The following is a 14572-nucleotide window of genomic DNA, read 5'->3' on the forward strand; positions in this document are numbered from 1 at the left end:
TGTAGATTGAAATAGCAGTCAAAAAATTTTTTTTGATACTTTCCAAAGTTTTTTGATATTTTTGGTACTGAGTGAAAAGCAGGGGGCCCAAAATAAGAGAAGATGCACTGGACAGTCCAATGGGGCATTTAAAGAAGAGAGGACCTCCATCATGGGCAGGGATGAAATAGCTGAGTTTCATGGCCCAAGCCATTAGCTATTACTTTCCATATTATGAGAATATTCAAGAATAAAAACTTTAATCAAGTCATCCCACCATGGAATGGCTCAAAAGACAGTATCTCAAAGTACTACAAAAAGCATGTTATGCTTTTTATCCATTTTTTTTCCTCTCAAAGTATCCAGACTGTTTGGATATTCACCCTCTCTTAGCATTCTATGCTGTATCAGAAAAGGGGTTATATCTCCTTTCTTTTCTCACCTCTTACTCTCTTTTGTTCCTCAGTTATAAAGGGAGAGGAAAAAGTAGGGCAGTAAGAACAGATTAGGGAAGCCTAAAACAGCTCTCTAATTAGCTTTGAGGTACAACTGGTAAGAAGTAAAGAAAATACTTACAGATTTCAAATTTAACTCCAAAACACTATACAGCAAATGGTGCTTGATACTATTATTTAACCTTAAAACATTACAGCACACAATACTTATTATTAGTTTTCAGGGCTTATTTTTCAGTGTAGCCCCTCTCAATTAATAATTTCACCACCACCAATGGGCTAAAGATTGAACTGTCATTTTGAACAGTAATTTTCCAACATAGTAGGCTGGCAATCTATGAAATAAGAATCAAAGAAAGGAGGGAGAGAGGGAAGGAAGGCAAGCAAGCAAGCGAGCAAGCAGGCAAAAAAGAAAGAAAAAGAAAAGAAAAAAAAGGAAGAGAAGGAAGGAAAGGAATTAAGGAAGTAAAAACAACAGAAGCTGTATATTGTATATGGCCTGCAAAGCCGAAAATACAAGCATAGTTTTATATAGTAGTGCTTTAAATGAAACTTCATAATGCAAGGACTGCCTATATTTACTATTTGGTCCCTAAAAAAAATTGAGGACCCTGCAATAGAAAATGGCAAATAACATATGAAGAAGTGTTAAATATTATTAGTCATTAAGAAAATTAGGGAAAATCACCAATGTGATATCACTACACACCCACCAGAATGGTTAAAATGAAAAAGACAACACTAAGTGTTGAAAGCATTTGGAGGAGCCAGAATTCCCCAACAATGCTAATAGGAGTGTTGAAACAACTAATTTGAACAACTTTCTTGGTAGTGTATACAAGAAATACATACCTGCATACCCTATATATAGACATTTCACCAACAGGTATATGTATATCTAACAGAAATGTATCATAGTTTTACCAAAATACAACTGACCCTTGAATAATGCAAGAGTTAGAAGCACCAACCCTACACAGCCAAAAATCCAAGTTTAACTTTTGACTCCCTAAGAACTTAATTACTAAAAGCCCACTGTTGACTGGGAGACTTATCAATAACATAGTCTATTAACAGACATTTTGTATATGTATTATATACTATATTCTTACACTAACGTAAGCTAGAGAAAACATTAAGAAAATCATAAGGAAGATAATATACATTTACAGTAGTACACTATATTTATAAAAAAAAAGCCCATACATAACTAGACCCCTACAGTCTAAACACATTATCCAAGGGTCAACTGTACTTATAGAAATGTTCATAATGGCCAAAAGCTGGACAGAACTCTATACAGTATAAGAACTACTACTACATAACTTGTGTAAATCTCACAAATACTATATTGAGCAAAAGTGAGACTCAAAGGACTATTTACTGCATGATTCCATTTATATAAAGTCTGTAACAAGCAAATTCATAGGTGACTTTAGAAATCAACATAATAGTTGCCTCTGGAACGGAATCACGCAAAGTGGAGTTTCTAAGACGCAAGTAATGTCCTTTCTTGATCTAGGTGCTAGATACATGGATATGTACACTTTGTGAATATTCAATGAGCTGTACACTGAGGATTTATGCGGTTTTCTCTATGTCTATTATACCTTAAAAACACACCGAAACGACTTTTATAAAATCTATGCCTTTAAAGGACTGTGTACACCACTCTCATTTTTCTGCCTTATCATCATTACTTCTCACCAATGAGATATCTTAATTACTGTTATCTAATATATGTCAGCTTACTTTCTTTTTCTTAGTATACTATGCACAGGATACCCAAATGCTTCTGTACCTGTCATTGTCGGTTAGTACCACACTAGATCCCAAAGAGAAACTTAGAAAAGCCAAGAACTTTCACCAGAGCATGTTAAAGTTACCTGGAGGGTAGGGGAGCCTTGAAAAGTGGTTTTGTTTGGCCCTTTGTTTTGGTTTACTTTTGTCTAGCGGCACAGTGATTTAATCTGCATAAAACGTTCAAAAGAGCCTTTCAAAAATCCTGTTTCTGTGGTGTTTTGTTCCTTCCATTCCTGAAGCTTAAATATTTATTCACAAATACTGCTGGGTGGTGTCACCTTCCAGAGAAATTTGGGCTCAGGCACATTGTGAACCTAAAAAATTCTAACAGTATCTTTCTTCAGCTCAGCTCGGCTCTTTGTGCCTAGAGAAGCACCGTATTCTCTGTTGAAAGTTACAAGTTGAGAACTGAAATACACAACGATTAAGTCCCTCTCAAGGACACAGAGTCATGGGTTGAGGCAGGACCTGAACTCTCCAACAGTCACTTAACGGAAAAACAAACAAAAACCTACACCCTTGGATAAATGCTCAGCTGTCGAACTTCTGTAATAAGAAACAGGAGGATGCCGAAACTACGCCCAGAGACAGGACCTGAGGACCCCACAACGCTGACCTTCGCGTGAGCCCCGCCACTCCCGGCCAACATTCACGGGGTGCAGACTCCGCGCCGCCCCTTCGGCTCCAAGGAGGCTGCGGCCGGAAATTCCAGGGCTGGATCTAAGCCCACCCCTCCTTTTTTCCGGTCGCCAAACCTCCCAGCCTACCTCTTTACCTGAGATGCGCCAGGCACTGCCTGGTGAACCGACTCTGGGCACTCGCCCCGAGTTTCTGAGGCCCGACGCGTGGCCACCACGTCAGCCAATCGTCACTCGCTTGGAGCCTTCCGAGCCCGGTGCCCGCCCGCCTGGAAAGGTGCGCGCGCCCGCAAGCGATCGGGCGGGGGCCGGCGGGGGAGGAATTCAGCCGGACGCCGCACGCCGCGCGCCTGGGCCACGGGGAACTAAGGCGGAACGGGCGCCGGGCAGGGGCATGCGGCGCGTACCGGGCATGCGCAACCGCGGGGCGGGGCTTCTGGGCGACTGTGGGAGCTTGCGGAGTACTTGCAGGAGTTTGGGGGAGAAAGAAGGTGGGTTTTATAGTTTTCGGTGACTACACCGGCTGGACGCTACTGTGTCGAGACCGAGACAAGGAACGCGTTATACGAGAGCAAAATATTGCCCCGGCAAAACCTAATCGGGCTAGAGGAGGGAAACCTTGTGGTTAAAAACGTGACTTGCGGCCTCAACTTTAGCTTTGCACTGTCCAAGAAGTTGGACGAATTGTGGTTTTCTGGTTGGTTTGCGTGTGGTTGGGGTGAGAGGACGCTGGGGAGCGGGGCGTATTGTGAAGTGATGAATGAAAAGAGCTGAAGTTGGTCTCCAGTTGGGTGAGCAAAAAACAATACCTAGCTCCTGGCCAGGGAATATTTACAGACTAAAAGTTGGAGATAGTAAACTTTTTGGCTGAAGTACTAGAACTAGATCAGAATGTCTGCGTTCAACTAATGGATTCTTTAAGACTCCGTGTTGAACCTTCCAGAATTAAAGAATTAAATCTTCAGTTCATGTACCTCTGTGTTTAAACAAGAAAGGACTGACATTATTAAATAGCTGCTAGTAATTCAGATGTGGTTTTCTTGTTCCTTGTATCAGTATTGCTTTTACAAATGTCACCTTAACTCCTTCAGACGCCAAATATTTATTGAGTACATACTATGTGCCTGGAACTCTTCTGGGTGTTTGATAAGCAATAATAATGGCTTTTTACACCACATCACCCAGGGATTGGCATAATAGGAAGTGTGGATATTTTCTCAACACTTCATTGAGTGCAGAAAAGGGAAGTGAAAAAATAAGGCATAAAAATTGGATATAGGTTTGTTGAAACAAAATAGGTTGTAATATTCACAACCTCTTGGCTATTTTATTGTAATGAATGGACAGTGTCTGAAGAGGTTTATGACAGATTCAGCTCTGAAATACATTTTTTCTTTACTTCAAAGTCTAAAGCAGATACTTACCGACACAAAGTGCCATCGAATATATGAGACAACTAGAGGAGTGGTATAATTTGTTAGAGTAGGTGGGAAGGGCCTTCCAATCAAGAATGACTCTGAAAAGGTTTAGGGCCACTTCAAATTATCTGTACAAGAAAGAAGAGAAAGTTGCTTTTCCTAGCTAAGAAATAACAAGAAACAAGGGGAGAGAGTGATTACAACATTGAGAAAATTCAAAACAAATATTGGGTTTGTAACTTAAATTTAGAGAAAATGGTTATACTATTTTTCTTTGGGTAAAAGTACATTAACCCTAGTTTTATAAAGTTCATCTGGCTGCTGAAAGCCTTCAGGGTAAAGAGAAAACCCCATGTTTGCTTTCCCTTTGGTAAGGGGTTTCTTCTTTCACCTTTGCATCCAGTGAGATCAAACATTAGGCCTTTTCTCCTTAGTCCTTCCTCTAACTTACCCAAGGTAACTCTTTAATTCTCTTTTCCTGACTTTTTCAGATCTCAATAGCTGTTTTTTTCCCAAACCTCCTCCACACCGCTATTACTCATATATATAATTTCTTTACTCTCTATCCTGTTAACAGTTGCCAGTTTTTAAGAAATGAAGAAGACCAATTACAGCTTTCTTTTCTGTTCTCAAGCTAAGTATCAGAGATGTTATCTATACCTTCATCCCTCTTAAAAGTTGGGCTTTTGCAGAAGTTTCAATAAGGATGAGAGGGAAAAGAAAATGAACCCCCCTCTTTCTTTACAGGGAGCAAAAGAATGTCAGATCATGAATGCTCTCAACTCCACAAATATCTTAAGCTTCCTGCAATGTGCCAGGCACTCCAATCAATTCTGGAAATAGAGTAATGAATAAAAATTATGTATACAAGTACTTGAGAATGCTATGTGCATTTAGGCAGGGTTCTCTAGAGAAATAGAAACAAGATTTTACATATATAGAAATTAATTGTGTTTCTATACACTAAAGATTACCAATCTGAAAAGAAAATTAAGAAAATCTCATTTACTATATCATCAAAAAAGATAAACTGCTTATCAATAAGCTGAGGAGGTGAAAGACTTGTACACTGACAACTATAAAATGTTGCTAAAAGAAGACACAAATAAGTGGAAAGACACTATCCTTATGAATTGGAAGACAATATTGTTAAAATGTACATACTACCCAAAGTGATCTATAGATTCAATGCAATCCTTATCAAAATCCCAATGACATTTTTGCATAAATATAAAAGAAAATACTGAAATTCATATGGAACCACAAAACACCCTGAATAGCCAAAGCAATCTTGAGAAAGAACAAAGTGGTGGCCATACAACTACAGACCATTATAATTAAGTGGCATTTTCATGCCTCTTGGTAAAGTCTTTCCTCTGTGTACCTCTGCCTCTGCCTCTGTGCCCACATTTCCCCTTTTTTTATAAGGATATAATTACACTGGATTAAGATCACTCTAAGGACCTCACTAATATTTGATTATTCCATAAAGACCCTATTTCCAAATAGGTCTTATTCTGAAGTGCTGTGGATTAAATTTTACATCGTTTTAGAGGGACACAATTCAACTCATACCAGCACCTTAAGAAAAATGAAAATGAAAATACAACATTCTGAAAGTAATGGAATGCACTGAAAGCAGTGCTGAGTAATTCATAGCTACAGATGATTATATTAAAAAAGAAGACCTCTCAAAACAACAACTTAACTTTATACAGTAAGTAAACCCAAAACCAGCAGAAGGAAGGAAATAGTAAAGATTACAAGTGAAATAAATGAATATTAAAAATTCTAATAACTTTAGATTGATGAGGAAAAGAGTGAAGATGTAAATAAATTAGAAGTGAAAGTGGAGCCATTACTACTGATCTTAGAGAAATTAAAAGAATTATAAGAGAATATTATGAACATTTGTAGGACAACAAATAATGTAGATGGAATGGATACATTCCTGAAACACACACATTACCAAAACTTACTCTCGAAGAAATAGATCTCAACAGACCTAACAAAGAAACCACCCACCTGGGTGGCTTAGTTGGTTAAGCATCTGACTTTGGCTCAGGTCATGATCTCATGGTTTGTGAGTTTGGGTCCCATGTCAGGCTCTGTGCTGACAGCTCAGAGCCTGGAGCCTGCTTTGGATTCTGTGTCACCCTCTCTCTCTGCCCTTCCCCCATTCACACTCCATTTCTCTCTCTCTCTCTCTCTCTCTCTGCCTCAATAAATAAATATTAAAAAATATTTTAAAAAATAAAATAAAAACAAATCCAAGACCAAATGGCTTCACTGGGCAAGTCTACACTTAAAGAAGAATTAATGGTTTTACTCACACAAAGAAGAAGAAGAAGAGTAAAAAGAAGAAGAAGAAGAAGAAGAAATGGTTCCAAATATACTCCAGGAGATCAGCATTACCTTTATACTCTTATAGCAATGCTATCACAAGAAAACTAGGGTGGTTCAATATAAGTCAATCTATGTAACACATTCCATTAATATAACAAAGGAAAAATGCCTACCTGATCATCTCAATAAATTAAAAAGCACTTGACAAAATTCAACTTCCTTTTATGATAAAATACACAGCAAAATAAGAATTGAAGGGAACTTCCTTAATGTGATAAAAATTTTTTCATTAAAAAATTCACATGTAACATTCAATGATAAAGACTGAAAGCTTTCCCCCTAAGGTCAAGAACAAGACAAAGATGTCTAATCCTATCACTGCCATTCACATTATATTGGAAATCCTAGAGAGTGCAATTATGTAAGAAAAAGAAATAAAGGAATACAAATTGGAAGGGAAGAAGTAAAACTATACCTATATGTCTATTTGGGATAAACAAAATCCCAAAGAATCCACCAAAAAATTAATACATGAATTCACCAGAGTTGTAAGCACAAGATCAATATATAAAAATCAATTGATTCTATACACCAGCAATAAATAAAAAAAGACACAAAAGAAATACCTTACTATAGGTCCCAAAAGAATAAAATACGAGTGATAAGTTTAGCCAAAGAGGTGAAAGACTTGTACTCTAAAAGCTACAAAACAATGCTGAAAGAAATTAAAGACCTAAGTGGAAAGGTATTCTATGATCACAGATTAAAAAATGACACAACTGAACTGCACTACTCTCCAAAGTGACCTACAGATTCAATCCAATCCCTATAGAAATCCTAATGGCCTTTCTTGGATAAATTGATAAACTAACCTTCAAATTCATAAGGAATTGCAAGGGGCTCCAAATAGTCAAGACAATATTGAAAAGGGAAAAGCTGGAGGTTGCATGTATGTGCTCTGATTTCAAAACTTACTACAAACTACATTAACCAAAATAGTGAGATACAAACATAAGGATAGATATATAGATCAATGGAAACAATAGACAGCCCAGGAAGAAACCCAAATATCTATGGCCAGTTGATTTTTGACAAGGATACCAAGACTATTCAATGGGGGAAAATAGTCGCTTCGACAGATGGTGCTGGGATACCTGGATAACCATATGCAAAAGGACAAATTTGGATGCTGACTTCACTCCATATGCAGGCATACCTCATTGTGTTGCACTTTGCTTTATTGCATTTCACATAGTGTGTTTTTTACAAATTCAAGATTTGTGGCAACTCTGCATCAGGTAAGTGCATCAGTGCCATTTTCCCAGCAGCTAGTACTCACATTGTGTCTCTGTCACATTTTGGTAATTCTTGCAATATTTCAAACATTTTCATTATTTGTTGTGGGGATCTGTCAGTAATCTTTGATGTTACCATTACAATTATTTTGGGGGCACCATGAACCATACCCATATAAGACAACAAACTTAATCGATAAATGTTATTAGTGTTATCTGACTAGTCTACCGACCAGCCATTCTTCCATTTCTGTCCCTCTCACTAGGTCTCCCTATTTTTTGAGACACAACATTGAAATTACAACCAATTAATAATTCTACAAGGTCCTCTAAGGGTTCAAGTAAAAGGAAGAGTCCTATGTCTCTCACTTTTTTCATTTTTTAAAACATTATGCTTTATTATTATTATTATTATTATTAATGTTTATTCATTTTTTTTTGAGAGAGAGAGAGACAGAGCGCAAGTAGGGGATGGGCAGAGAAAGGAGGAGATACAGAACCCAAAGCGGGTTCTAGGTTTTGAGCTGTAAGCACAGAGCCCAGCGCGGGGCTTAATCTCACAACCTGCAAGATCATGACCTGAGTGGAAGTCAGATGCTTAACCAAACGAGCCTCCTAGGTGCCCCATAGCACTTCTGGCAGTGGTGGGATATCACTTTAATTTAAAAGCTAGAAATGATCAAGCTTAGTGAGTAAGACTTGTTGAAAAGTCAGCAGGAGCTGAAAGCTAGGCCTTAGTGCCAAACAGGCAAGTAGTGAAAGCAAAGGAAAAATTCTTGAAAGAAATTAAAACTTCTACTTCAGTAAGCATAAGAATAAGAAAGCAAAGCAGTATTACTACTCTTAGGGAGAAAATGTTAGTGGTCTGCATAGAAGATCAAACCAGACACAACATTCCCTTAAGCCAAAGCCTAATCCAGAACAAGGCCCTAACTCTCTTTTATGAAGGCTGAGAGAGACTGAGGAAGATGCAGAAGAAAAGCTTGAGGTATAAGAAAAGAAGCCATCTCCGTAACATAAAAGAGCAAGGTGAAGCCACCAGACATCTAGAAGATCTAGTTAATTAATGAAGGTAGATACACCAAACAATAGATTTGCAATGTGAATGAAACAGCCTTTTATTGGAAGAGGATGGCATCTAGGACTTTCATAGATAGAGAGGAGAAGCCAAGACCTGGCTTCAAAAGCTTGAAAGAACAGGCTAAGTCTCTTATAAGAGTCTAATGCAGCAGTGACTTTAAGTTGAAGCCAATGCTCAATTACAATTCTAAAGTTCCTAGGGCCCTTAAAAACTGTGCTAAGTCTAGTCTGCCTGTGCTTTATAAAGGTAACAACAAAGTCTGGATGATAGCAATCTGTTTAAAACATGGTTTACTGAATATTTTAAGCCTGTTGATACCTACTACTCAGAGAAAAGAATTTCTTTCAAAATATTACTGCTCATTGACTGCACCTGGTCATCTAAGAACTCTGATGGAGATGTACAATGACATTAATGTTGTTTTCAGGCCGAACACAACATCCATTCTGCAACCCATGGATCAAGGAGTATTTTTGACTTTCAGGTCTTATTATTTACGAAATACACTTTGTAAAGATATAGTAGCCATAGGTAGTGATTCCTTTGATGGATCTAGGCAAAACAAATAAAAAACTTTCTGGAAAGGATTCACCATTCTAGATGTCATTAAGAATATTTGTGATTCATGGGAAGAAGTCAAAATATCAACATTAACAGGAACTTGGAAGAATTTGACTCCAACCCTCAATGATGACTTTGAAGGATTTAAGACCTCGGTGGTGGAAATAGCCACAGATGTGGTGGAAGTAGCAGGAGAACTGAATTACAAGTGGAGGTTGGATGTATGACTGACTTGCTGTGATCTCATTATCAAATTTTAACAGATGACTTACTTCTTAGGGACAAAAAGAAAAAGTAGCTTCTTGAGATGGAATCTACTCCTAGTGAAGATGACATGAGGATTGTTGTAATGAAAACAAAGGATTTAGAATATGACACAAATTTAGTTGATAAAGCAGTGGCAGGATTTTAGAGGATTGAAACTCTAATCTTGAAAAATCTGTTGTGGGTAAAATGCTATTAAAGAACATCACATGCTACAGAAATATCTCTTGTGAAAGGAAGAGTCAATGAATGTGGCAAAGGTCTTATTTTAAGAAATTGTCACAGCCACTCAACCTCAGCAACCACCACCCTAATCAATCAGCAACCATCAACTATGAGGCAGGACCCTCCACCAACAAAATATTATGACCTGCTGTAATTGCAGATGATAGCATTTTTAGAAATAAAATATTTTAAAATGAAATTATGTACATTATTTTTTGGCATAATGCTATTACACACTTAATAGATGTAAACATAACTTTTATACACACTGGGTAACCAAAAAATTCATTTGAGGCTATCATAACATTTGCTTTATTGCACTGGCCTGGATCTGAACCCACATGTGATATCTCAGTGGTATGCTTGTACAAAAATTAACTCAGAATTGACCCACAACATAAATAAAGAGTTAAAACTATAAAACTATTATGAGAAAACTTAGGATTAAATCTTTTATTACCTTGAACTTGGCAGTGGATTCTTAGTTTGACACCAAAAGCATAAGCAACAAAAGAACAAATAGGTAAGTTGGATTTCAGCAAGATTAAAAAACTTTTGTGCATCAAAGGATATTATCAAGAAAGTAAAGACAACTCACAGAGTCAGAGAAACATTGGCAAATCATATATAATGAAAAGAGTTTAATATACAGAATGCAGCATATTCTGTATAGGTTTATGAGCATAATTCATTCCAGAAACATGCGTATAATCCAAAGCATTTGTATATCAAAGCAAATTTCCCCATAAGAAATAATGGAAACTCCGATGATTTGCTCCACAACCCAAAATATTCACTTAACAATGATTACAATACTATAATACAAGATAATAAAGAAAATATTAAATATGAAGAAAAATAAATTAACCTGCACTTATCTTTGAAAACCTTCATGGCTGGTGTGAGGGAGACAAGAGAGGAGGGTTATCATGTAAGACAACTTTCCAAATTTTGCTATCACTAACAGAATCACTACTCTCTATTGACTCAATGGAATCTTTTCCTGTATGGGGCCATTGTATACCCTAGCACGGATGTTGACTGCAGTACAGTATTAGTAAATTCTTGTCGGGGCACCTGTGTGGCTCAGTCAGTTAAGCATCTGACTTCAGCTTAGGTCATGATCTCACAGTTTGTAGGTTCAAGGCCACAGTAGGCTGTCAGCATAGAGCCAAACACAGAGCCTGCTCTGGATTCCATGTCTCCCTCTCACTCTGACCCTGTCCCATTCACCCTCTGTTTCTCAAGCTCTCTGTCTCTCAAAAATAAATAAAATGTTAAAAAAATTTTAAAAACCCTCTTGTTATATACCTTATTTAATGTAACTGGCAATAAGGCAGCAGAGGAAGGGTATGTATCTGCAAGCAGCCTGACCTAGAATGAAGCAAAGCATTCCTAAATTTACTCTTGTATGGAAAAGCAAAGGACTGTCCATAGGTGCTTTGAAGTGACAAGAATATACACTAATGCCAGTTGTTGGGCACCTTCCAACATTCTGAAGGAAATCACTGATTTCTGCCAAACACAGTGGCCTGAGACCGAGCCTCCAAGCGTGAGAGATGATCACCCAAAATCCCGCAGTGAGAGAGAAGAACCACTGGCTCAGTTGTGATCATGTGATGTTTGGAATCATATACTACTCATATTGCAAGTCATTGCTTGTTTATCAAGTTAAAATTTATTTAACAAGCATGTGAAAAGATGGCCAACTTCATTGGTCATTGAGGAAATGCAAATTAAAGCCACAATGTGATACCATCTCCTCAAGCAGACTAGGAAGAAAAATAAGTTTTGGGAGGAATGTGGAGAAATAGGAAGGTTTGTACATTTCTTTGGATATGTAAAATAGTACAGATCCTGTGGAAAATAGTTGGTGGTTGCAATAATTCCATTCCTACATATATACTCAAGAAAAATGAAAAATATATGGCCACACAAAAACTTGTATGCAAATGTTCATACCAGCATTGTTCTTAATTGCATAATGGTGGGAACAAACTATCCATTAATGTATGAGTGAATAAACAAATCGTGGAACATAAAACAGAGTATTACTCAACTGTAAAAATGAATAAAGTACTGATACATCCTTAAAAATGGGTGTATTTCTTTTTTTTTAATTTTTTAATGTTTATTTTTTAGAGAGAGAGAGACAGAGTGTGAGCAAGGCAGGGATAGAGAAAGAGGGAGATGGAATCTAAAGCAGGTTCCAGGTTCTGAGCTGTTGGCACAGAGCCCAACTCCAGGCAGGGCATATTTCTAAAACATGATACTAAATTAAAGAATTCAGGCACAAAGGGTTACATATTGTATGATTCCTTTCATATGCAATATTCAGAATTAGGCAAGTGCATAGAGACAGAAAGTATATTAGTGGTTGGCAGGAGATCAGAGAAAGATAAATGAGGAATGATTACTCAAAGGGTATGAGATATTCTTCTGGGCCAAATGTGAGTCATTAACTAAATTAATATTTATTAAATGCCTACTATGTTCTAGGCAGTATTTCAGTCACTATTGCACAGACTTGACCTTCAAAAAGAGGTAAAGACTAGGAATAAGCAAATAAATACAGAACATATCTAGGTGTTGAAAATGTAATGGAAAAAAACAAATCAGGCTCAATACAGAGTGAAAAAGTTGAGGAGTTTTAGGTATGTAAAGTTATCTGTTAAAGTAACTTTTGTGCAGATGCCAAAGGAAGTAAAGAAGCAAGTCATGGGATGTTTAGGAAAAGAACATTCCCGGGGCGTCAGGGTGGCTCAGTCAATTAAGTGTCTGGCTGCGGCTCAGGTCATGATCTCACGGTTCGTGGGTTCAAGCCCTGCATCAGGCTCTGTGCTGACAGCTAGCTCAGAGCCTGGAGCCTGCTTCAGATTCTCTATCCCCCTCTCTCTCTCTCTCTGACCCTCCCCTGTTTGTCTCTCTCTGTCTCTCAAAAATAAATAAAAAATATTTAAAAAAATTTTTAAAGGAAAAGAACATTCCCGTCACAGGGAAAAGCAAACACAAAAATGGGAACATGCTTGAAAGTGTTCAAAGGGATACCAAGAAAATCAGTGTGATGAGAACAGGGTGAAAGAGAAGGGTGTTAGGAAATGAGTCTGGAGAGGTAGCCAGAGCCATCTCTTGAGGCTTTTGAGGATCTTTTGAGTTTATGGCTAGGACTTTGGATTATATTCTAAAGATAACAGGAGGCCACTAGATGGTTTAGAACAGGTAATATCTGAAATACCCTTTAAAAAGATGACTCTAGCTACTGTAACCACAATATTCAATTCAGTTTATAGGAAATGTCACATCCATAAGTGCCTAGATTATCAGTTTTAAGATCAGGAAGTGTCTGGCTTCCCCACCCAACTTTTCCCATAAGTTGTTTGGTGACATAGGTGAGGCCCTCAATCTCTTCCCACCTCAGTTTCCTGAAGTGTCACATAAGGAATTTGTTAAAGTCTCTTCCAGATCTATTATTCTATGATTCTAGAAAGTTAATACAGGCTTCAGTATTCTATGAGCTCTTTTACTTAAACTAGTGATTCTTCACTAAGGGCATTTTTGCCCTGCAGAAAACGTTTAGGAATGTCTGGAGACACCTTCCGTTTGTCATGACTTGGGATGTAGTTGCTACAGGTAGCTAATGGGTCGAGGATAGGGATGCTGCTCAATATCTTGCATTGCACAGGACAGCCTCCCACAACAAAGAATTATCTGGCCCAAAAATGTTAATGCTGCTCTTTTTTGAGAAACCCTGACTTAGTGAAAGTTCACACCTTTCACACATATGTAATTTGTGACACTGAAGTTCATGCTTTTCTAATTTGTTTACCAAAGTCAAGGATACAAGCTATTTACTCTGAATAATTTCACATTTTGACTTTTTTGTACATATAGAAAAGCTGAAATTAAAATTAGAACATAACAACAACATAGCTAGTGATTCAGAAAGAGGCCTCCTAAATTCTATATGCCTAGGTTCAAAGAATATCTCAAATACTCAGTGTGATTTCAAGCAAGTTACTTAATCTGTATGCCAGTATAAGATGAGGATAAGAATATCTCTGTCACAGAAATATTGTGAACAAGATAATGGATTACAAAATGCTTAGCCCCTTGCCTGGTATAAGCATTAAATGAATATTGTCATTATTACAATTTGCTAGGCAGGCAAGTAACAGGTTGTTCTTCACTTTTCCAGAATCTTGTCCTCCCTAATTCTCTTTTAATTTGTTTTGTTTTCTAATTTTTAGTTTATTTATTTGAGAGAGAAAGCATGGGAAGGGAGGGGTTGGGGTGGGGGAAGAGAATCCCAAGTAGGCTCTGCACTGTCAGTGGAGAACCTGATGTGGGGCTTAAACTCATGAACCATGAGATCATGGCCTGAGCCAAAGTAGGACACTTAACCCACTGAGCCACCCATGTGCTCCTAATTTGTTTTTTCTAATCTGCTATGAACTAAGATTTTAGACATCTACCCTACCAATCTTTTTAGAATAAGTGAAGGCTGGGG

General features: G+C 37.6%; 1 protein-coding gene across 1 annotated transcript in view; it reads right to left on the minus strand.

Moving 5' to 3' along the window:
- MIPOL1 (mirror-image polydactyly 1) overlaps positions 1 to 3200 on the minus strand; it is a 292991-nt gene extending 289791 nt beyond the window's left edge. Inside the window, exon 1 of the mRNA XM_029952677.1 lies at positions 3013 to 3200. The gene's annotated coding sequence lies outside the window, so the exon portion shown is untranslated. The remainder of the gene's footprint in view (positions 1 to 3012) is intronic.
- Positions 3201 to 14572: the final 11372 nt, after the last annotated feature.

Source organism: Suricata suricatta, chromosome 9, assembly GCF_006229205.1.
Source record: "Suricata suricatta isolate VVHF042 chromosome 9, meerkat_22Aug2017_6uvM2_HiC, whole genome shotgun sequence".
Classification (NCBI taxonomy): Eukaryota; Metazoa; Chordata; class Mammalia; order Carnivora; family Herpestidae; genus Suricata; species Suricata suricatta.